The following is a 21,308-nucleotide window of genomic DNA, read 5'->3' as shown; positions in this document are numbered from 1 at the left end:
TTATAAAATTGTGAAGTGTTGCCTGTAAATTAACCTAGGAAAGGAAAAGGACAGAGGCAAGAGGAAGTACTTTCATTACTGGTCCAATAGATAACCTGAAATTGCAGGGGCTAAAAGAAAATTTAAAAAAAAATCTTTTATCAGGTGGAAACTTTTCATACTATTTTACATAGCTGGGGAAGTATATCACATTGAAGAAACTCTTTATGTTATCTTGAGACGTGACTAAAACAACTTGCATTTATATAGCAAATTTCACATAGGAAAATGACCTAGGGTGCTTCACAGGAGCATAAGCAGACAAACATTGACAGAGCCAAAGAAAGAGATATTAGGACTGGTGACTAAAAGCTTGGTCAAAGAGGTAAGTTTTAAGGAGGGTCTCAAAGGAAACTACTGTACAACACTGTACTAAAAATAAATTAAAAATTACTTGTGTTTTTATCTAAAATTGTTCTAGAATTTCTTGTTCAGACTACAATTAGATATAAATGCAAAAGTAATTCTACAATCATTTCCTCTCATACATGCACTACACATTTTTAAAAATGTGGATAGCACACCATTGAATTCTGATAGATATTTTACATAATTTTCTTACAATTTACAATTGTATCGAGTATCAAAAAGCTAAAAAAAAACTTTTTTTAAATTTGCAAAACATGAACAAACATCAAAGGTTGTGAACACAATTGGTGATGCTTAACTTTGTGCTGAGTATGGTATCTCGTGCGATAGATCTGTATGCAGGAGGTGAAAGGCTACACCCTTATCAAAGTTCAAACTTCCTACTTCACAACTTACTTATTTTTTTACATCTTAAACCACCATTCCTGATATGTTTCTACAGGAGATGTAGATTGTTCCAAAGAAATAATGTTGGCTCCTCCATCACCAAAAGAATACCTGTTATAAAAGCAGCTCTCAAATGATCAATTCCTCTATGATGGTATCTTTAACCTACTACAGAAATTAATACAGATACACAATCTATACAGTGTTTAAATAGTCAGCTATTACTCAACAGGTACTGTAACACTCAAGCAAGCTCCTTAACATACTTTGGCATTGCTCCATAACATATATACTTACATTCTATTGAAGCCATCAGTGGGAAACAATTTATTTAGCTTGAGAGTCTGCTCAAAGACTCACAGGAAATATACTCACTAGTTTTACGTAACTTACTGACCAACTTGCTACTGCTGCAATCCAATTTTTGCAATTAGCTTCCTGCTTTCAGTTACTATCTCTTCACTACTTAATGATATTTCTTTATTGAAATTCTTTAAGGCAATAAATGCTGCCTTGCCAGCGACGCCCACAGCCCATAAAAAACGAATAAAAAAAACATGTAGTCATGTGTAATTGCTTTCACATTTTATTGGTTACATAAGCTCTTATACAGGAAACTTTCTGGTATCCGGCACTGACGGGACCGAGCTGGTGCCGTACCATCAAAACTGCCATAGAAACCAGCGCTAATGTTAAAACATATGGGCCTAGAAATTCAGTTGGTAGCGCCGGCGCTGAGCGCCTAAAGAGTCCTAGAATTGGGGCGATACCCTATGTTGGGGCGTTTGCTATGAAGATAGCGACAACTCAGATATTGACTATACATTTTGCGCCTGCGCTAAGTGTTTGCACACGCCCACAAGCGCAAGCAGATCATGACGTCATTTCAGTGTGCAATGCCTTTTAGGAGCGCCTGAGCGCATATTGGGTGGCGCCCAGAGCCTTAACGCCCAGCGCTATTAGTGACAGTTCGAGGGAGGGCTAACAGGCCTTTCTCGGAGTAGGGGGGTGCTATTTAAAGGGTACAGCTCTAGTGCAGAATCTTCTGCCACTTGGCCTGCTCATTGCGATCGTTGCTAGAGAGAGTTGGCGAGCTAATGTGGAGCGGAGTTCTGGGAATTTGAGCTTTACAGTTCTTGGGACCTTCAAACCTGTCTGAAGCACTTGCAGCACTACACCTAAAAGCCTTTTGACCAACTGGCATCGGAATGAGAGCTTGTTTGGAGGGCGATGGCCTCATCGCCCAACACTGTGAAGGGGCAGAGAGACGGCGGGAGAGGGGGCCGGGATTGGCCAGAAGGAGGAGGGGCAATGGAGGTCGGCCAATCCGACGGGAAGCTGCGAGGGTCTTTAGGCAGCAGGTGACAAGCCTTGACATGTCGGAGGAGCAGTGTTTGGGAAGGCTCCGATTCTGGAGGGACATTGTTACTGATCTGTGCCACCTGCTTGGTCAGGATCTGCAGCCGCGTGAACGCTGCAGAACCTCTCTGTCCATGATGGCTAAACTGACTGATGGCCTCCATTTTTATGCCAACGGATCCTTTCCGTCAGCCATTGGGGACATTGCGACTGTCACTCAGGTTGCAGTCCACTGTTGCATCCGGCAAGTTACAGATGCCCTTTATAGGCGAAGGCGTCAATTCATTACCTTCCCTCGGACCCTGCACAAGCAGGCAGAGGGCGCGCAGGGTGTCGCTTCTATTGCGGACTTCCCCATGGTGCAGGGGGCGAGTGACAGCACACATGTGGCTTTGAGGGCGCCATGCCATCATCCTTAGGACTTCTGCAACCGCAAGGGGTTCCACTCCCTCAACATGCAGCTGGTCTGTGACCACCGCCAAATCATCATGGCAGTCACCGCGCATTTCCCAGGGTGCAGCCATGATGCCTTTATCCTGCGGTTGACCTCAGTTTGTTACCTTTTTGAGGGGCTGCCTCGAAGACGAGGCTGGCTTACTGGGGACAAGGGCTATCCTCTCTGGCCATGGCTGATGACAACACTCCGTGTGGCCGACACCCCAGCAGAAGAGCTGATCAGCAGCGGCCATCAGGCGACCAGGCACAGTAAACAGCACACTATTGGTGTTGTCAAAAAGCGTTTCCAATGTCTGGAAGATTCGGGGGGATCCCTGCTGTACTCGCCGCAGCAAGTGGGACACATCGTCGTCGTCTGCTGCATGCTCCACAACTTGGCGAATCGATGCACCCAGCCAATTCCAGCTGTCCCTCAACGACCAGCAGAGCAGGCGGAGGAGGAGGAGTATGAGGAGGAGGAGGAGGAGGAGGAGGAGGAGGAGGAAGAGCAGGCAGAGGAGGAGGAGGAGGAGGAAGAGCAGGCGGAGGAGGAGGAGTCGGAGGAGGAGGAGGAGGAGGAGGAGGAGGAGGAAGATGGAAGGGCTGCTGAAAGTGGAAGGGCCATACGTCAGAGGCTCATCTGGACTCGTGTCGAGACCCCTGTGGCGGAATGATGAGAGTCTTAACTCATGCGCACTTTGGATGTTTGAGGGCCTCTGAATGCCAGCATCACTGAAACTAGTCACATGCACCATGCCACATTGAAACTTCTGTTTATTGGCACAAAAGTCTTTCATTGCAGCTAAACAACGTAATGTCAACAGAAACCATAACTTTCAAAATAACTGTGAACTGTTCGGCAAAGCCGCAAAATTCAACAAACCTTCTGCAAATATAACAACAGGTGAGGGTGTCCTTGAATTTGGACAAACAAACGTCTCAGCACCTCCCTCTACAACTGGCCCCTTGAGGGAGAACGACTTCTCTTTCGCGCCCGGCCCCTTCCCTCCCTGCTGCTCCTACGTAATTGGACCCCAGTGGCGGCCTCAAGGCTGGGGGACGCCTGCTGACTGTCTGGAAGCACAGAAGCCCCTGAGGGACGGCCTGGCCGACCTCTGGGCTTGGAGGGTGTGGATGCAGGATGCTTGATGTGACCATGGCTGGAAGCAGTGTGGCCTGCAGGTGGTGGCAGCTGCAATGCAGGTGTCCCAGCGCTGGCATGTGCAATGGTCTCCTGCCGAGAGAGGACACCTGCACCATGGTCGGACGACACACTGGCTATCTGAGGGGAGCGGCTCGGCTCATCCGCCACAATCGCATGCTCCACTGATTCCTGGCCTTGTATGGGACTGGAAGGGCCCGGGGTGATCCTAACTGATGCAGAGAGGGTGGCTACAGTGAGAGATCGCGTTGCGTCAATCTGGCTGTGGAGGAGCCCAGCAAGTGACTGCGTGGCAACAGTGAGGACCTGTGTGCCAGGTGCCAGTGCTTCGGAGAAGGCCTGGACAGTTCTTCCCATTGCTTCGGACAAGGCAGGTGCCGACCGCTCCACTGCCTCGGACAAGCCCTGCACAGACCTTTCCAGGGATTGTCCGAAGCCCTGAACAGTCCTTTCCATAGCCGACTCAAAGCCGTGGACAGTCCTCTCCATTGTTGGGCCGAAGCCCTGGATAGTCCTGTCCATTGTTGGCCTGAACACCTGGAGAGTCCTGTCCATTGTTGCCCCAAAGCCCTGGAGAGTCCTCTCCATTGTTGCGCCGAAGTCCAACATACTCTTAGCCAATTAATCTATTGACTCAGGCATCTTCTCGACTGCAGCCATCAGCTCCGTGTGTCTGACCTGGGCCTGTTTGCTCATCTCGACCTGGGCCTGTTTGCTCATCTCAGCCAGGCGACGCACCTCATCTGCACTCTGTGCAGCAGTCATCACGACCTGCCTTGCCCTCCGGGGAGACGGTGGCCGAACTTGCCTATCCCCCGTGCGTTGCTGCATGCCGCTTGGTCCGGCAACTGGTCCATCCTCAGAGCCCCCTCCCCTCCCCTCCAGGGGACTACTATCCCCAGTCTGTAGATGTGTCAGCTCCCCGGATTCTGCAACGGCTGGTCCGGATTCCTCCTGGTCCTCGCCTCCGGTGGCACTGGCACTGGCAGCTTCAGCGCGTTGAGCCCGAGTTGGTGCTGCTTCATCTGAAAGTGGGAGGTGGAAGAGTGGCTTTAGCAAAAGGACAGGTTTGCTGAAAGGCATGCCAGATTGCGGCAAGGCTCTGACATGGCTGCACACTGAGGAAGCATGCTGGCGGGGGGACCAAGTGGAAGGCAACAGGTGAAAAAGGTGAGAGTCTTACCCTCGCTGTCGGTAATGGGGTCGGCAGATGCAGTGGTCACAGGACCAGACAGACGTCCTCCAAGTATCTGGTGCACTCTCTCCTCGAGATCCGTGAGAGTGACCACTTGTGGAGGTCCGCCACCGGTTTGACGCTGCTCCTTTCGGATCATCGCCAGCTTGGACTGCAGGGGAAAGAAGGGGAAGTTCTGTAACATGATGCCTTGAGACATCATCGCATGCCCCCCATGGTGCAAGAGCCCTTACATGAGGCCTTGAGAGATCATCGCATGCCCCCCATGGTGCAAGAGCCCTTACATGAGGCCTTGAGAGATCATCGCATGCCCCCCATGGTGCAAGAGCCCTTACATGAGACCTTGAGACATCATCGCATGCCCCCCATGGTGCAAGAGCCCTTACATGAGGCCTTGAGACATCTGTCCATGTGTGTGCCCAGAAAGGGCCATGGGTGCATGCTGACAGATGGCCATTGGGGCATCATTGCAGCAGGGTGCCCGAAGTCAGCTGCAGATGGAGGGAATCAGAAGTTTGCTAAACCATCACTCACCCTAACGATCCGTGTGAGGTCATTGAATTTCTTCCTGCACTGAACAGGGGTCCCGGTCGCCATGCTGCTGGAGTTGACCCTCACAGCAACCTCCCTCCAAGATCATCGGTAAGCCTTCTGATTCGGCCTCTTGCCATTATCCGGATACAGGACATCTCGACAGCGTTCAACTGCAGCCACTAAGTGGTCCAGAGCCTCAGTGCTGAAGCGTTCTGCTCTCTGTCTAACCTTCTCCATGCTGAACAAGTTTGTAACGCCAGACAAGGGCGAGCACTGATTCTGAGGCCTACAGGGCGTTGGGTGTTGAAGTTCAGGCTGACTGACCCACCCCTTTAAGAGCCGGCCGGCGCCTGGAGGTCTCGTGGTTTCCCGTAATTGAGATCACCTGCGCTGCGCCCGTCCGCGTCGATATTGAGTAGCGCCTGAACTTTTGCGCCTTAGGAGCACCATGCAACGGCTGAATTAGCGCCTCAATCCCCTTTGGGGGTGATGCAACCCAATATCTCGCCAGGCAGCGATAACTTTCATCTGGCTATAAACTTAGCGCTCCGCCAGTTCTAACGCCTCAAGCGGGGCTATACCCAATTTCTAGGCCATGGAGCTTTTGAGCTCCGTGTGAATCAACAAACCCTGTTGCTTAGCAACAGCTTCAAAACAGTCGGCCGCAGCTTAAAAGCATCTCTGTAGCTAAGCAACAGCTTCAGCTAGACCTTGCAGAGCCTGACTGGAAAAAAAAAAGCAACGAGAAGTAAAAAAACTTATAGGAAACGGCTGCTGAATTTTGCCGGTAGATAGAGCTTTCCGGACATTTAACCTCCGGTTAAACGAAAGTTTCCTGCAATATACATCATAGCTTTTTATTCTCAGTGTCTGCTAAAAAGGACAGGGCACTGGACAATTAATTTTGTGTGTATTCATTGTTCTGGCATTAATGCTGTCCTGCATTTGTTTATTTTAAAGGAGATGGCAAGTGTACAAAGTAGTACTTCCAACAAAAAGGCCTGGATTTTGCTTTGAGAACAACAGTGAAGCTAACAGCGCTCACTGTTACTATGGATAAATCAGACAGCAACTCCCGAAGTCTGCACATGCGCAGTTAAACATGGTCATCTGGAAGTTGCAGTCCAAATTATCCTGCTCCCCCACAGGCTGCGCTATAACAGTGCCTTGCCGATAGACTCAGCGTTGAAATCCATATAAGAAATAGGAGCAGGAATAGGCCACTTGGCCCCTCGAGCCTGCTCCGCCATTCAATAAGATCATGGCTGATCTAGGGCTCAAAGCCATTTCCCTGCCCGCTCCCCATAACCCTTCACTCCCTTATCTTGCAAAAATCTGTCTATCTCCAACTTAAATGTATATAATGACCCAGCCTCCACAGCTCTCTGGGGCAGAGAATTCCACAGATCTATGACCCTCTGAGAGAAGAAATTCCTCTTCATCTCCGTTCTAAAAGGGCGACCCTTTATTCTGAAACTGTGCCCCCGCGTTCTAGATTTTCTCACGAGGGGAAACATCCTCTCTGCATCTACCTTGTTGAGCCCCTTCAGTATCTTATATGTTTCAATAAGATCACCTCTCATTCTTCTAAATTCCAATGAGTATAGGCCCAGCCTGCTCAACTTTTCCTCATAAGTCAACCCCCTCATCTCTGGAATTAACCTTGTGAATTGTCTCTGACCTGCCTCCAATGCAAGTATATCCTTCCTTAAATAAGGAGACCAAAACTGCACGCAGTACTCGAGGTGTGGTCTCACCAATACCCTGTACAGTTGTAGCAGGACTTCCCTGCATTTATACACCAACCCCTTTGAAATAAAGGCCAACATTCCATTTACCTTTTGATTACTTGCTGTACCTGCATGCTAACTTTTTGTGTTTCATGCACGAGGACCCCCAGTTCCCTCTGAACTGTAGCATTTTGTAATCTCTCTCCATTTAAATAATAATTTGCTTTTTTATTTTTCCTGCCAATGTGTATAACCTCGCACTTTCCCACATTATACTCCATCTGCCAAATGTTTGCCCACTCACTTAGCCTGTCTATATCCCTTTGCAGGTTCTTTGGGTCCTCTGCACAACTTGCTTTCCCACCCATCTTTCTATCATCTGCAAACTTGGCTACATTACACTTGGTCCCTTCATCCAAGTCATTAATGTAGATTGTAAATAGTTGAGGCCCGAGCACCGATCCCTGTGGCACCCCACTAGTTACCTTTTGCCAACCAGAAAATGACCCATTTATCCCGACTCTGCTTTCTGTTAGTTAGCCAATTCTCTATCCATGCTAATATATTACCCCCAATTCCGTGAGCTGTTATCTTATGCAGTAACCTTTTATGTGGCACCTTATCGAATGCCTTCTGGAAATCCAAATACACCACATCCACTGGTTCACCTTTGTCCACCCTGCTCGTTACCTCCTCAAAGAACTCCAGCAAATTTGTTAAACATGATTTCCCGTTCATAAAACCATGCTGACTCTGCTTGACTGCATTATGATTTTCCAAATGCCCTGCTACTGCTTCCTTAATGAAGGACTCCAGCATTTTCCAAATGACAGAAGTTAGGCTAACTGGTCTATAGTTTCCTGCTTTCTGTCTCCCTCCTTTCTTAAATAGGGGTGTTACATTTGCAGTTTTCCAATCCGCTGGAACCTCTCCAGAGTCCAGGAAATTTTGGTATATTGCAACCAATGCATCCACTATCTCTGCAGCCACTTCTTTTAAGACCCTGGGATGCAGGCCATCTGATCCAGGGGACTTGTCATCTTTTAGTCCCATTATTTTACCAAGCACTATTTCCTTAGTGATAGTGATTGTCTTTAGTTCCCCCCTCCCTGTGGCCCCTTGATTATCCATTATTGGGATGTTGTTAGTGTCTTCTACCGTGAAGACAGATACAAAATATTTGTTCATAGTCTCTGCCATTTCCCCGTTCCCCATTATTAATTCCCCAGTCTCATCCTCTAAGGGACCAATGTTTACTTTAGCTACCCTCTTCCTTTTTATATACCTGTAGAAGCTCTTACTATCTGTTTTAATGTTTCTTGCCAGTTTACTCTCATAATTGATCTTCTCTTTCTTTATTATTTTTTTAGTCATCCTTTGCTGGTTTTTAAATTTTTCGCAATCCTCTGGTCTCCCACCAATCCTGGTAACATTGTATGCCATCATTTTCAATTTGATACTATCCTTTACTTCCTTAGTTAGCCACGGATGGTGCTTCCTTCTCTTAAAATCTTCCTTTCTCATTGGAATATATTTTTGTTGAGAGTTATGAAATATCTCCTTAAATGTCTGCCACTGCATTTCAACTGTCTTACCCTTTAATTTATTTTTCGAGTCCACTTTAGCCAGTTCTGCCCTCATGCCATTGTAATTGCCTTTGTTTAAGATCAGAACACTGGTTTGAGATACAACTTTCTCACCCTCCAACTGAATTTGAAATTCAACCATGCTATGATCAGTCTTTCCTAGAGGATCCTTTACTATGAGATCATTTATTAATTCTGTCTTATTACATAGTACCAGATCCAAGATAGCCTGCTCCCTGGTCGGTTCCATTACATACTGTTCTAGGAAACCATCCCTGATGCACTCTATGAACTCCTCCTCAAGGCTACCATGGCCAATTTGATTTGTCCAATCAATATGGAGATTAAAACCACCCATGATTATTACCGTACCTTTTTTACAGGCCTCTATTATTTGTTGATTTATACTCTGTCCAACAGTATTGCTACTGTTTGGGGGCCTATACACTACGCCCACCAGAGACTTTTTCCCTTTATTAATTTTTATCTCCACCTAAACCGATTCTACATCTTGATCTTCTGAGCCAATATCACTTTTCAACCACTGAACTGATCCCATCCTTTACCAACAAAGCCACCCCACCTCCCTTTCCTTTCTGTCTATCCTTCCAAATTGTCAAATAACCTGGAATATTCAGTTCCCAGCCCTGGTCACCTTGCAACCACGTCTCTGTAATGGTGATCAGATCATACCATTTGAATCTATTTGTGCCGTCAACTCATCTATCTTGTTACGAATGCTGCATGCACTCAGATATAGAGCTTTTAACTTTGTCTTTTTACCATTTCTCCTTGTTTTGGCCCCATTTTCTCTTGCACTCTTATTTTTTAAACATTCTGTCCCTCCCTGTCACACTCTGGTCATTATTTCCCCCATCTCTATCCTGCTCTATTGCTTTCTCATTTCTTATTGACTTTTTAAATTCCCGCTCACCTGGATCCTCCCCCCACTATTTAGTTTAAAGCCCTCTCTACAGCCCTAGTTATTCAATTCGCCAGGACTCTAGCCCCAGCATGGTTCAAGTGAAGCCCGTCCAAACGTAACAGCTCCCTCTTATCCCAGTACTGGTGCCAGTGTCCCACAAATCGAAACCCATTTCTCCCACACCAGTCTTTGAGCCACTCGTTCATTTCTCTGATCTTATTTACCCTATGCAAATTTGCTCGTGGCTCAGGTAGTAATTCAGAGATTATGATTCTGCTTTTTAATTTTTAAAGTAGCTGCTCATACTCTCTCAGCAGAACCTCTTTCTTTGTCCTACCTATGTCATTGGTGCCTACGTGGACCACGACAACTGGATCCTCCCCCTCCAAGTTTCTCTCCAGCCCAGAGGAGATGCCCTTAACCCTGGCACCGGGCAGGCAACACAGCCTACGGGACTCACGCTCTCAGTTGCAGAGAACAGTGTCTATCCCCCTAACTATACTATCCCCTATCACTACAACATTTCTTTTTACTCCACCCACTTGAATGGCTCCCTGTACCACAGTGCTGTGGTCAGATTGCTCATCCTCCCTGCAGTCCCTGCCCTCATCCACACAGGGAGCAAGAATCTTGTACCTTTTGGACAAGGCCAAGGGCTGAGGCTCCTCCATCACTACCTCCTGGATCCCAATATTTGCCTCGCTTGTAGTCACACCCTCCTGTCCCTGACCATGGGCCAAATTGGAAGTAAATACTCTCGTGGGTGTGACTGCCTCCTGGAACTTAGTGTCCAGGGCATGAAGTTGCTGTACTTATCCATTAGTTACTCACTAAACATGCCAGAAAAAAATAGGGCTGGTGCATTCCGGTGTAAGTGAATTTTTAATAGCTTGATAAGCAATGTTCCCTATCATTTTTTTTGGGTGCGTGGCCCCTCCAAGGGCCTGCGTGGCCCATTCAAAAAACTGCATGCACGGTTTTTCCTATTTAAAAGCCGGTAAGCAGGCTGCGCGGCAGCTCCAGAGTGCTGCGCAAGCACGCGGCTTAAAGGGAACATTTGTGATAAGTCATAATTACTGCCAAACAACCTCTCTGGCACATCTGTCTGAAAAAATACATTTTACAAGTTTGGAGTCTCATTCCTTCAGAATTTAATTTGTGTTGGAGATTTAAAACCAAATTAAATTTTCTTTGCTTTTTCTGTCTGTCTCTTATCTCTCCCCCTCTCTTAATTTCATCTTACTTTCCCTTTCTTTATTTCGCTTTCTGTACATGATTTAAATCTAATTTATACTTCCTGGTTTAGACTCTGCATCGCTCAATGAGGATTCTTCAGTCTGATTGGCTGAAGAGCCACACTGTTGCTTTGGAAGAGCCACACTGTTGCTTTTCCTGCTCATAAACACCACAGATGGTGCCACGCTGGATCAGATGCCCGATGACAGCAAGTCTACGTTCAAAAGACCGCGAAAACTCTGTGGACAGTTGTCAGCGCAGTGAATAGCAAGCACCGTTCTTTTGCCGCTGACTGCAAAATCCAGGGCATTATGTTCTCACATCCAGTTCAGGAAAAAAATGTGACTTTCTGGGCACATATCTTTCACAATGTCAGCACAGGTCTGTACTGACCAGAAAAGCAATAGCTGCATTGCTGCTTTGTATAGGGAGGTTGAGTGTTCAATCCACACACAGACAGGACAAAAAGGCAGCAAGCCTCATCCAGTGCCAACAGCAGCAGCCATTGTTTTTAATTTGCTGTCAATGACCTTGTTACATCTGGAGGAACCTTCCTGAGACAGTAGCTATTTAGCACAGAATTTTGCCAGTCCTCAGAGTGCGGGATTGGAGGCAGGACCGCTGTCAAAATCGCTAAGATTGACAGTGGGTAGGAAACCCGCCGTCAACCCGCCTCCAATCAATCTTCCCAAGTGTCGGGTCCCCGATTTGCGCATGGACCGAACATCTAACAGCAGGAAGAGGATTATAGCCACTTACCTGCCTGTTAACAGGTACTTGATACTTGTTAACAGGCTCTTTTTTAATTTTGCCGCTTCTGCCTCGGGTTCCCCGATGTCCGGACACCATGCCAGGTAAGTGTGATGTGTTGTGAGTCTGCTGTAGTGTTTCTGCATTGATGACAGCTGCAGAAGTGGTGTGAAGGATCCAATGGTGAGTTTCAGAGATAAGACAATGTTGGGAAAATCACTTTTAATGCATTTACACTTTTCTGTAGGTAGCAAGTTTTGAATTGGATGTCTAGTCCCACCTCATTGGGAGAACCTCCCTCATCAGTGACAGATCGCTTCTGTAGCCTCACCTGCAGCTGCCATCCATTCTAGCCTATGGAGGGAGTCATTGGAGAGCCTGGGTGCAAGAGCTCACCTTTGTACAGTGATTGTCAGTATTTGCAGCACCTCAATGCTGTCAAACACTGAGAAATGAGCTGTCAAAGAAAAATTGTGCGTGGTCCCTTTAAAAAAACAGGCCGATGACGCATCGTCAAATGACGTCATCTGACTGGCTTCCTCTTAATTGGCCGGCAAACCCGTAGGGCAGGCTTAACAAGGCCAATCAACAGAAAGTCACGTCCGTGGGCCGGATGCAGTGGGGACGGGACTGGAACCCAGAAACCAGCTGACCCACTCCCAAGCCACATCCATTTGCAAAATCGCAGCCTTAGACTCTAATGTTTGTTGATTTTCAACAAATACTGTGCACCCTGTGGATGGCACCCACATCAGAATATACAGACCGAGGCACTCCTACCTCCATTTGACCCAGGAATATTGTTTATGTAACTTACATTTACAAGCCTGGCCTCCCTACGTTGATCAGTCATTCTTTTCTTCCTTCAGAAAACGTATCCATTCCTAATGATTAACACAATATTCCCTCTTTAGAATGGGGGGGGGGGAGAAATAGAAGCCTCATAGCCTCACAAAGGTAGTTGGTAAAGCAGTTGTTACCATCCATCCAAAATTATGGTAGAAAATTGGGCAAGTTCCAAAATGGGCAGGAAACAAACTAATGGAGCTCAGTCCTTTGCAAAAATCTGGCAGTATTCATTTAAAATCAGGGTTTAAGGTTTTTTAATAAACATTGAACAAAGTTCTGTTTCCAAATGACCAATTCAGTCCATTTCATCTTCTTTACAATCATTTGTACCAATTTAATTGAGGAAGAGGAACAATGAAATAATGCATGTCTCAAATGACAGAAGCACTTTGGAAATCTGTGTCAATAATGCAAAAATTGATCAAGCCAGTTCTTTTGTATCAAAGGGTCAATGCCACTTATTATAGCATCAAGAAAACAAACCACTTTCAGTGTCATAAAACCAAAAATTCAAACAATTGCAGTTATCTATAATCACCAGACAATACGGTGAAACTAAATGGATGCATTTACGATGAATGATTGTAACAGAACCCGCCTGATTGTGCTTCATTGAAATGAATGGAAGGAAAATCAGAGAGTTCTGTTCAGGGCATGTGAATCTCTCTGCCAGGTTCTTCTGCCCAGGGGATGCTTAATGTCCAGACAATAAAGATGAAAATCTACCCCATCATCTTAGCTCTTCAAAAGTCCACACCCAGAAAAATTAATTTCTTTTTAAAACAGTTTCCATGTTGATGCACTCACTTCATTATGTGCAGTTCAAGTTCTAGGCATGAAGTTAACTACTATACATTCATCTTTATTGCAGGGATTGCTCAAGAATTATAAACTACATATTACATTCACGTGAACAAATTTGGGTTTCTGAGTACAGTGTTGATGATCACTTCTGCAATAATGCAAGTAAACATAAGATGTAGGGGTAGACTTTATGATCCCAGTGGGACTGGTTAGCTTTAAAAAAGGACAATCGCAACACATAGTGGGCTGGATTTTCATTGAGGAGGTGGGTAGGAGGCAGGACTACAACTTTCGGGGTTGTAGTCCCGCCTCCATCGAGTTGTAGCCAACCCACGTGATTTTCACTTGATTGACCTTGTTGAGCCCACCCAGCGGGCTCAGCAGGCCAATTAAGGGCCACCCGGCAACAGGTGACGTCACAGATTAATATTTCATCTGTCAAGACCTTTTGACAGATGAAATATCAGCGTTTGACAGCTGTTTGAAGCTGTCAAACACTGACAATCTGTACTTTAAGTTAATTCCTTCCTCTCAGGATGATTTAGAGATCTCTTTGGAACAGAAAGCTGAATGCTGCAATTTTTGACAGATCGCAGCCATTCTGCTTTCTGTGCCAGTGAGATGAGGGACTCCCGAGACCTGAAGGAAGGAAGGCTGTAAAGGTAAGTAAAACTTCTTTAAACACTTTAAACACACCAAACACACTTACCTCTGAACTCATGCACCCATTACTCACCTGAACACCGGCCATCTCGACCCCTCTAAGCTCTTCAGCCCGACGGCCTGCCTCGCTAACTTAACGTGGTTTGGAACTGTCGGGAATCCCACACTTCAAGAATAAAATAGGGATTAGGCTAAAATCTGCCTGTTAACTACCTGTTAACAGGCAGTTAATTGGCACTAATCCCCATCCTGCCTCGGGGAGGTGGGTCCCAGTGCGGGTCGGGTACCCGCCTCCTTTGAAACTGGCATGGAGGCGGTTTGGGGACGGGATGGGTTCGTGCCCCCAGATTTCGGGATTTTAACCCCCCACACGCCTCCAATCCCGCCTCCACGGCCCAATGAAAATCCTGCCCATATTCTGGGGTAGCTCCTAAATTCATTTGCACAATGTGCTCCTGGGCTGGATTGGGCCTTGTGCTCGGAACAGACCAATGGGAAGGGATGGGGGAATGTCAAATATCCAGCGAGTTAGCAGCCACTAAAAAGCTACAGCAGATTTTAAAAGATAAAAAGCAACTTAAAGGTCAGAGGTTTCATGTGCTGACAATTTTTTTGTCAGCCTTTCTGAAGCTCAGAATTTTTGCCAGGTTTTTCAAAGATCTACTAGAAAAATAAGTTGTGGGCAAAAACAAATGTGGAGGCAGGAAACTGGAAAAATGACGGAAAGGTGCAGCGCCGGAAACCCTTGTTTGATGGCTGGCAGATCAGCGATTCTGCTGTAAAAATGGGTGTGAGGAAGGTTACCTAGTTTGGCAGTTCAGTATACCATCCCTTGAGGACAGCAGTGTAGGAAGTCTCAGCCAACTTTAAGAGATCATCTGCACATGGAGCTTCCCTTTCTGCCTACTCAGATGAACAGGCTGAATGCACAGTGCAATCCCATCATAAACAATGGGAAATCATTTTCATGGATGTTCTACTTTTTTAAACATTAAAATAAAACTCTGACACTGAATGTGCAAGAGCAATTTAAGCAGGCATTTAGCCCAATTAGGAAATTACACAAGGATGGCAGGAAGATGGGGGAAGGGCAGTGTGGATTACTGTGAGCCCTGGGGCAAGATCATCAGATGTCCCCGCACACCTAAATCCTGTTGGTGAAAATACTCTATATAAAGGGCTGGATTTTGCCAATGGGGAGCTTTTGGAGGCAGGACTCCCACTTGTCAGGTTTTATTCCTGCCTCCATCAACTTCTGGCCAACCCACGCTATTTTCCCGATTGACCTTGTTAAGCCCGCCCAGCATGGTCCATGTAGGCACCAATGACATAGGTAGGACTAAGAAAGAGGTTCTGCTAAGGAAGTATGAGCAGCTAGGGACTAAATTAAAAAGCAGCACCACAAAGGTAATAATCTCTGGATTACCACCTGAGCCACGAGCAAATTGGCATAGGGTCAATAAGATCAAAGAGTTGAATACGTGGCTCAAGGATTGGTGTGAGAGAGATGGGTTTCGATTCATGGGGCACTGGGGAAAGAGGGAGCTGTTCCGTTTGGATGGGCTTCACTTGAGCCATGTTGGGACCAGTGTCCTGGCGAATTGAATAACTAGGGCTGTAGTTATTTTAAACTAAAGTAGGACTTTAAACTAAATAGTGGGGGGGAGGGTTCAGGTGAGGGGAAACTTAGAAAGTTAAAGAGAAAGGACGAGGCAATAGTGCAGGGTAGCAATAGTGGTTATGTTAACCAGAGTGTGACAGGATGAGACAGAGCATGCAAGCATAAGAGTGCACCAGCAAATAGGGTCAGAGTAGGGAAAAATGGTAAAAAGACAAAATGAAAGGCTCGTTATCTGAAAGCACGCTGCATTCGTAACAAGATAGATGAATTAATGGCACAAATAGAAATAAATGTGCATGATCTGATAGCCATTACAGAGACGTGGCTGCAAAGTGACCAAGGCTGGGAACTGAATATTCAGGGGAATTTGACATTTCGGAAGGATAGGCAGAAAGGAAAAGGAGGTGATGTAGCTCTGTTAGTAAAGGATGAGATCAGTGCAGTAGTGAGAAATGATCTTGGCTTGGAAGATCAAGGTGTAGAATCAGTTTGGGTGCAGATAAGAAATAATAAGGGAAAGAAGTCACTGGTGGGAGTAGTCTGTAGGCTCCCTAACAGTAGTTACACTGTGGGACAGAGTATAAATTAAGAAATAATGGGGGCTTGTAAGAAACGTACTGCAATAATCATGGCCGATTTTAATCTTCATATAGATTGGGCAAATCAAATTGGCAAAAGCAGCTTTGAGGATGAATTTAGAGTGTATTCAGGACAGTTTCTTAGAAAAATATGTTGTGGAACAGGCTATTTTAGATCTGGTAATGTTTAATGAGAGAGGATTAATTAATGATCTCATAGTAAAGGGTCCTTTAGGGAAGAGTGATCATAACATGATAATTCTGAGGGTCTGAAACTAGTGTCTAAAACTTAAATAAAAGCAATTGCAAGGGTATGAAGACAGAGTTGGCTAAAGTGGATGGGGAAAATAGATTAAAAGGTAAGATGGTAGATAAGCAGTGGCAGACTTTTAAAGAGATATTTCATAACTCTCAACAAAGATATATTCCAGTGAGAAAGAAAGACTCCACAAGAAGGAACCAGTAGATGTAGTGTATTTGGATTTCCAAAAGGCATTCGATAAGATGCCACATAAAAGGTTACTGCACAAGATAAGAGCTCACGGTGTTGGGGGTAATATATTAGCATGGATAGAGGATTGGCTAACTAACAGAAAACAGAGAGTCAGGATAAATGGGTCATTTTCAGCTTGGCAAACTGTAACTAGTGGGGTACTGCAGGGATCAGTGTTGGGGCCTCAACTATTTATAATCTATGGGGGCGATTTTCCCACTGGAGGCGGGATGGAGGCTGGTTTTGGTTTGGGTGGGTTTGAAACCCGCCTCCACTGATAGGTTTGAAAAAATTGAGATTTTCCCGATTGGCCAGTTGATTTCAGAGGTGTGGGTTGCCCTTGGTCAATTAGTGTTTTGAGACTGAAACCCGCCTCTGCTGACATCACTTTTCCAGCCTCATTTAAGGGCTGCTTGCTGCCTTGGATCATTCCACTGGATTTCTGTCGATGCTGCACCACCTGCAACATATTTTGAGAAACCACTATGTCCAATTCCAAGGCAAGGGCCTCCCCGAGGTTCTCGGATGAAGCGCTGCAAATGTTGGTTGAGGGGGTGAGAGCTAGCTGGGAGGTGCTCTTCCCCTCATCTGGGAGGAAGAGGCCTCCCAAAGAAATCAAGGAGGAGAAATTCGGTATCGCCCCATTTGGGGCGCGATTATCGGCTGGGCGCTGAGTTTGGCGCCCGGCGCAAATTATCGCCGCCTACTGCGAAATTGGTCTGTTTTGCCCCTGGAGCTGATTGCAGCGCTAAATCAGGCGCTGCACGACTCTCAAGGCGCTAAGCTGGAGGAGCGAAGCGCTAACTCAGAGGGTGGGCGCAGCGCAGGTGCTGTCAGTTAGCGATTGCACACAGACACGCTGGCGCCGGTCAGCTCTTAAAGGGTAGGGTCGATCTTGATTTGCAGCCGCACCCTGCGCATCGGAGCCCTGAATCTCGGCCTGGACAGACCTGTTGCGAAATCCTGCAGCCAAGGACCATGGAGAGGGCCAGGGAGCGAGTGCAGCGTTTCAGCGAGGGGGCCTTGGAGGCTCTGGTTGGCGCGGTGGAGCGCAGGCGATCTCTCCTGTACCCAGAGTGTGGCAGGAGGCCTCTGCCCAGCGAGTACCGAAAAGCTTGGAGGGAGGTGGCTCACAGAGTGACCTCCAGCAGCATGGTGCCTAGGACCCCTGTGCAATGCAGGAAGAAGTTCAACGACCTCACTCGGGTCGTCAGGGTGAGTGCCTTTTTCAGAAACCTCTTCATCCCTCCATCTCAACCTCGCTTTATGGCCAAAGGGTCTTGAAAGCCCCAATGCCCAGCACTCCTCCAACACCTATAGCCCTTTCAGGAAACTCACACGCACATTCAGCACTTTGCATACAGTAAGGGCTATTCCACCATGGGAGGCATTTCAGTCAAGATCATGGCTGCACACAGTAAGGGCTATTCGACCATGGGAGGCATTTCAGCCAAGATCATGGCTGCACACAGTAAGGGCTATTCGACCATGGGAGGCATTTCAGCCAAGATCATGGCTGCATCTTTACTCAGACCCCATCCTTTTTCTTGCAGGGCAAGCTGGTGCATAATAGGAGGCAGCAGCAACGGACCGGGGGAGGCCGACCTCACCTTCAAGCCCTGACCAATCTGGAGCAGCGAGTCCACCGGATTGTGGCAAGCCGGATGCTTGGCCCCATCGCCACTGGAGACGCCGACACCGTTCTGGCCAGCAATGGTAAGGTCATCACCTTTTTGACCTCTCTCCTTCCACTTGTTCCTCACAACAGCATCCTTTGACACTCTCGATCCAAATCAGTACATCGCTGCACTCATGCTTCTCTTGCTGCCACCCTGTCCTCACGCTAAAGCCACTCTTGTACCTTCCTGCTTTCAGATGCTGATTCACCAGGTGAGGAGGCGGGCCCTCAAGCTGCCACTGGGAGTGAATCTGAAGGCGAGGAGGAAGAGGAAGCCGGTCCATCAGCACAACCCTCTGCTGAGGCAGCCCATGGCCATACTGGGGACACGCCTTCCCTGGAGGGGAGCGGGGGGGAATGGTCTGATGAGGGTGAAGCTCCAGGACCCAGTGGGCTGCAGCAACGCAAGGGGGGTAGGGAAGCTCGGGGGCCTTCTCCCCGGAGGGAGAGTATGGCCTCCAATCTTGCTACAGTAAGCGCAGAAGAGGTGCGGCTCCTCGCTGAAATGAGCGCCCAGGTGGAGCAAAGGCACACTGAGCTCATGGCTGCAGTGGCAAGGATGCCCGAATCCAATGAGTCACTGGCAAGGAGTGTCCAGGACTTCGGTGCAGCACAAGCGTCTGCCACGCAAATGCTAAGTGCTACAATGCAGTCAGTGGCTGGTCTCATGCAGATGCAGATTGAGGCCACGCGAGCACTAACTGATGTCACCCTCGCTGGATCGGGCAGGTTTCCCTGGGGCCCTCCCTGCGCTGCAGCAGGCCAGCAATCTGTGCTCCCACAGATTGCTCCGCATGCTGAAGTGCTGCCCCGTGGGAGTGCCAGTGTGTCGGTCGAGCGGGGAGTTGCTGTCCTCTCTCAGGATGACAGCATTCCTGCTGCCAGCACTGTCACTTCTCCACTGCAGTTGCCATCACCTATAGGACAGACTGCTGCCACCCATGCAGATTTGGAGCAGTCAGCAGCCGGGCCCTCCAGGCCCAGAGCTGGTCCAGGCCGTCCCTCAAGGGCATCTGCAGTCTCAGTTTCTGACACTCAGCAGCCTTCCCCCAGCCTTGCTGCAGACACTGGGGTCCCAGTGCGGCGGAGCTGCAGGGTGGGAAGGAGGCAATTTCGCAAGGGAAGCAGATCACCCTCGAAAGGCAAAAAGTAGAAGGTGTGGCAAAATGTTGTTCATTGTTTTATTGAAGGCCGAGGATCGTGGTCATATTTTTGTTACTGTTTTGGACATTGTCTCCAGGTTGTGAGAGCCAGTTATGTGATTGACTGTTTCTTTGTGTGTTTCTTTCTATTATTTTGTCATGCGGGAAGGATACACAGTTTTGTAAATAAAGAAGTGTCTTTATTAAAAATGTGCATGTTTGTTCATTGCACTCATTGTTGCCTTGACCGGCTTAGGAGTTGCAGCATGGTTCCATTCAGGTTCTTTGAATGGCAGAAGCCATTCCCTCAGAGGGGGCCTAGAAGCGACTTGCTATAAGCCTTTGACGGACGGCCCTTGCACTTTGTGCCTCCCTCCCGTCTTGGTGCTGCTCCTCCTCCTCCTCCTCCTCTGCTGGTGCTCCAAGGCTCGGAGGCATTGGCTGGGTCCTGAGGATTGCCAGGTTATGCAGCATGCAGCACACAACAACGAAGTGGGAGACTCGCTCAGGCGAGTACTGCAGGGCTCCTCCAGAGTGGTCCAGACAGCGGAACTGTTGCTCGAACACGCCGAATGTGTGCTCAACGATGTTCCTGGTAGCTTGATGGCTCTCATTGTATCATTCTTCTGCATGGGTACTGGGCGAACGGAGCGGGGTCATCAGCCAGGTGCATAGAGGATAGCCCTTGTCCCCGAGAAGCCAGCCTCCTGGGTGAAGCGGGGCCTCGAAAAGGTCTGCCACAGAAGTCTGGCGCAGGATGAAGGCATCATGGCTGCTGCCTGGAAAGTGGGCATTGACAGCGAGTATCAGCTGTCTGTGGTCACAGACCAACTGGACGTTCAAGAAATGGAAGCCCTTTCAGTTGCGGAAATCCTCGGCATTCTCTTGCTGAGCACGCAAAGCCACATGGGTGCTGTCAATGGCGCCCTGCACCATGGGGAAGCCGCTATTCTTGCAAAGCCTGCTGCACGCTCTTGCTGCTTGTCCGGGGTCATGGGGAAAGAGATGTACTCTTGTCTCCTTTTAAAGAGGGCATTTGTGACTTGACGGATGCAGCAATGCACCGCGAACTGGGAGATATTGGCAATGTCCCCAGTAGCAGTTTGAAAGGAGCCGGTGGCATAAAAGTTGAGAGCCACTGTTACCTTCACTGCCACCGACAGAGACGTCCTGCAGTTGAGGTTGCAGATCTGGCTGGAGGAGGTGGCAGAGCTCAGTGACCATCTCCTTGTTGAATTGCAGCCTTCGCAAACACTGCTCCTCAGACATATTGATGTAGGAGAACTGTTGTCAAAAAACCCTGGGACGGTAAGGTCTTCTGTACCAATGCCTGTTGGCCCTCCTCCGTCTGGCCATGATTGCCACTCTCTCTCTGCGTCTCTGTGCCCTCTCAATGTGATGGAGAAGCACGACGTTCCCATCCATTGCAGCCCCAATAATATGTGGGCAATCAAAGTTATGCCGGTGAAAAAGCAAAGCAACTACAAAGTTATGGTCAGAAGCCAAAACTACCTCAGACAGCGTTGACTCAATGCAGAAGTCTCTCTTTCTCCCTTTGTCTCTCTGCAAATCTCTCTCTCTCACAGAACGAGTGGTCCAAAAATGGCTACCACACAGAAGACAGGAAGAGCCCCCTTTAAATAGCGCCCCCCCCCAGCCCCATAGCGACTGGGAAGCATTCCAGTCAACCAGTCATTGGTAGTGACAGGCGGAAAGGAGGGGGGCGCCACTGAATTTCCGGTCCGGGGCGCCCCAAGGGCGTTGCACTCTGGA

At 47.8% G+C, this 21,308-nt stretch overlaps 1 protein-coding gene across 14 annotated transcripts in view; it reads right to left on the bottom strand.

Annotated features, from left to right (window-relative positions):
* LOC147124368 (protein prune homolog 2-like) overlaps window positions 1-21,308 on the bottom strand; it is a 716,966-nt gene that overhangs the window by 229,660 nt on the left and 465,998 nt on the right. The gene's annotated exons all lie outside the window — the stretch shown is intronic.

The sequence above is a fragment of the Somniosus microcephalus genome, chromosome 1 (genome assembly GCF_052327205.1).
Source record: "Somniosus microcephalus isolate GS21.2 chromosome 1, FLI_Smic_1.0, whole genome shotgun sequence".
NCBI lineage: Eukaryota > Metazoa > Chordata > Chondrichthyes > Squaliformes > Somniosidae > Somniosus > Somniosus microcephalus.
Note: the sequence above shows the minus strand (reverse complement) of the source record. Positions and strands in the feature narration are given on the sequence as shown.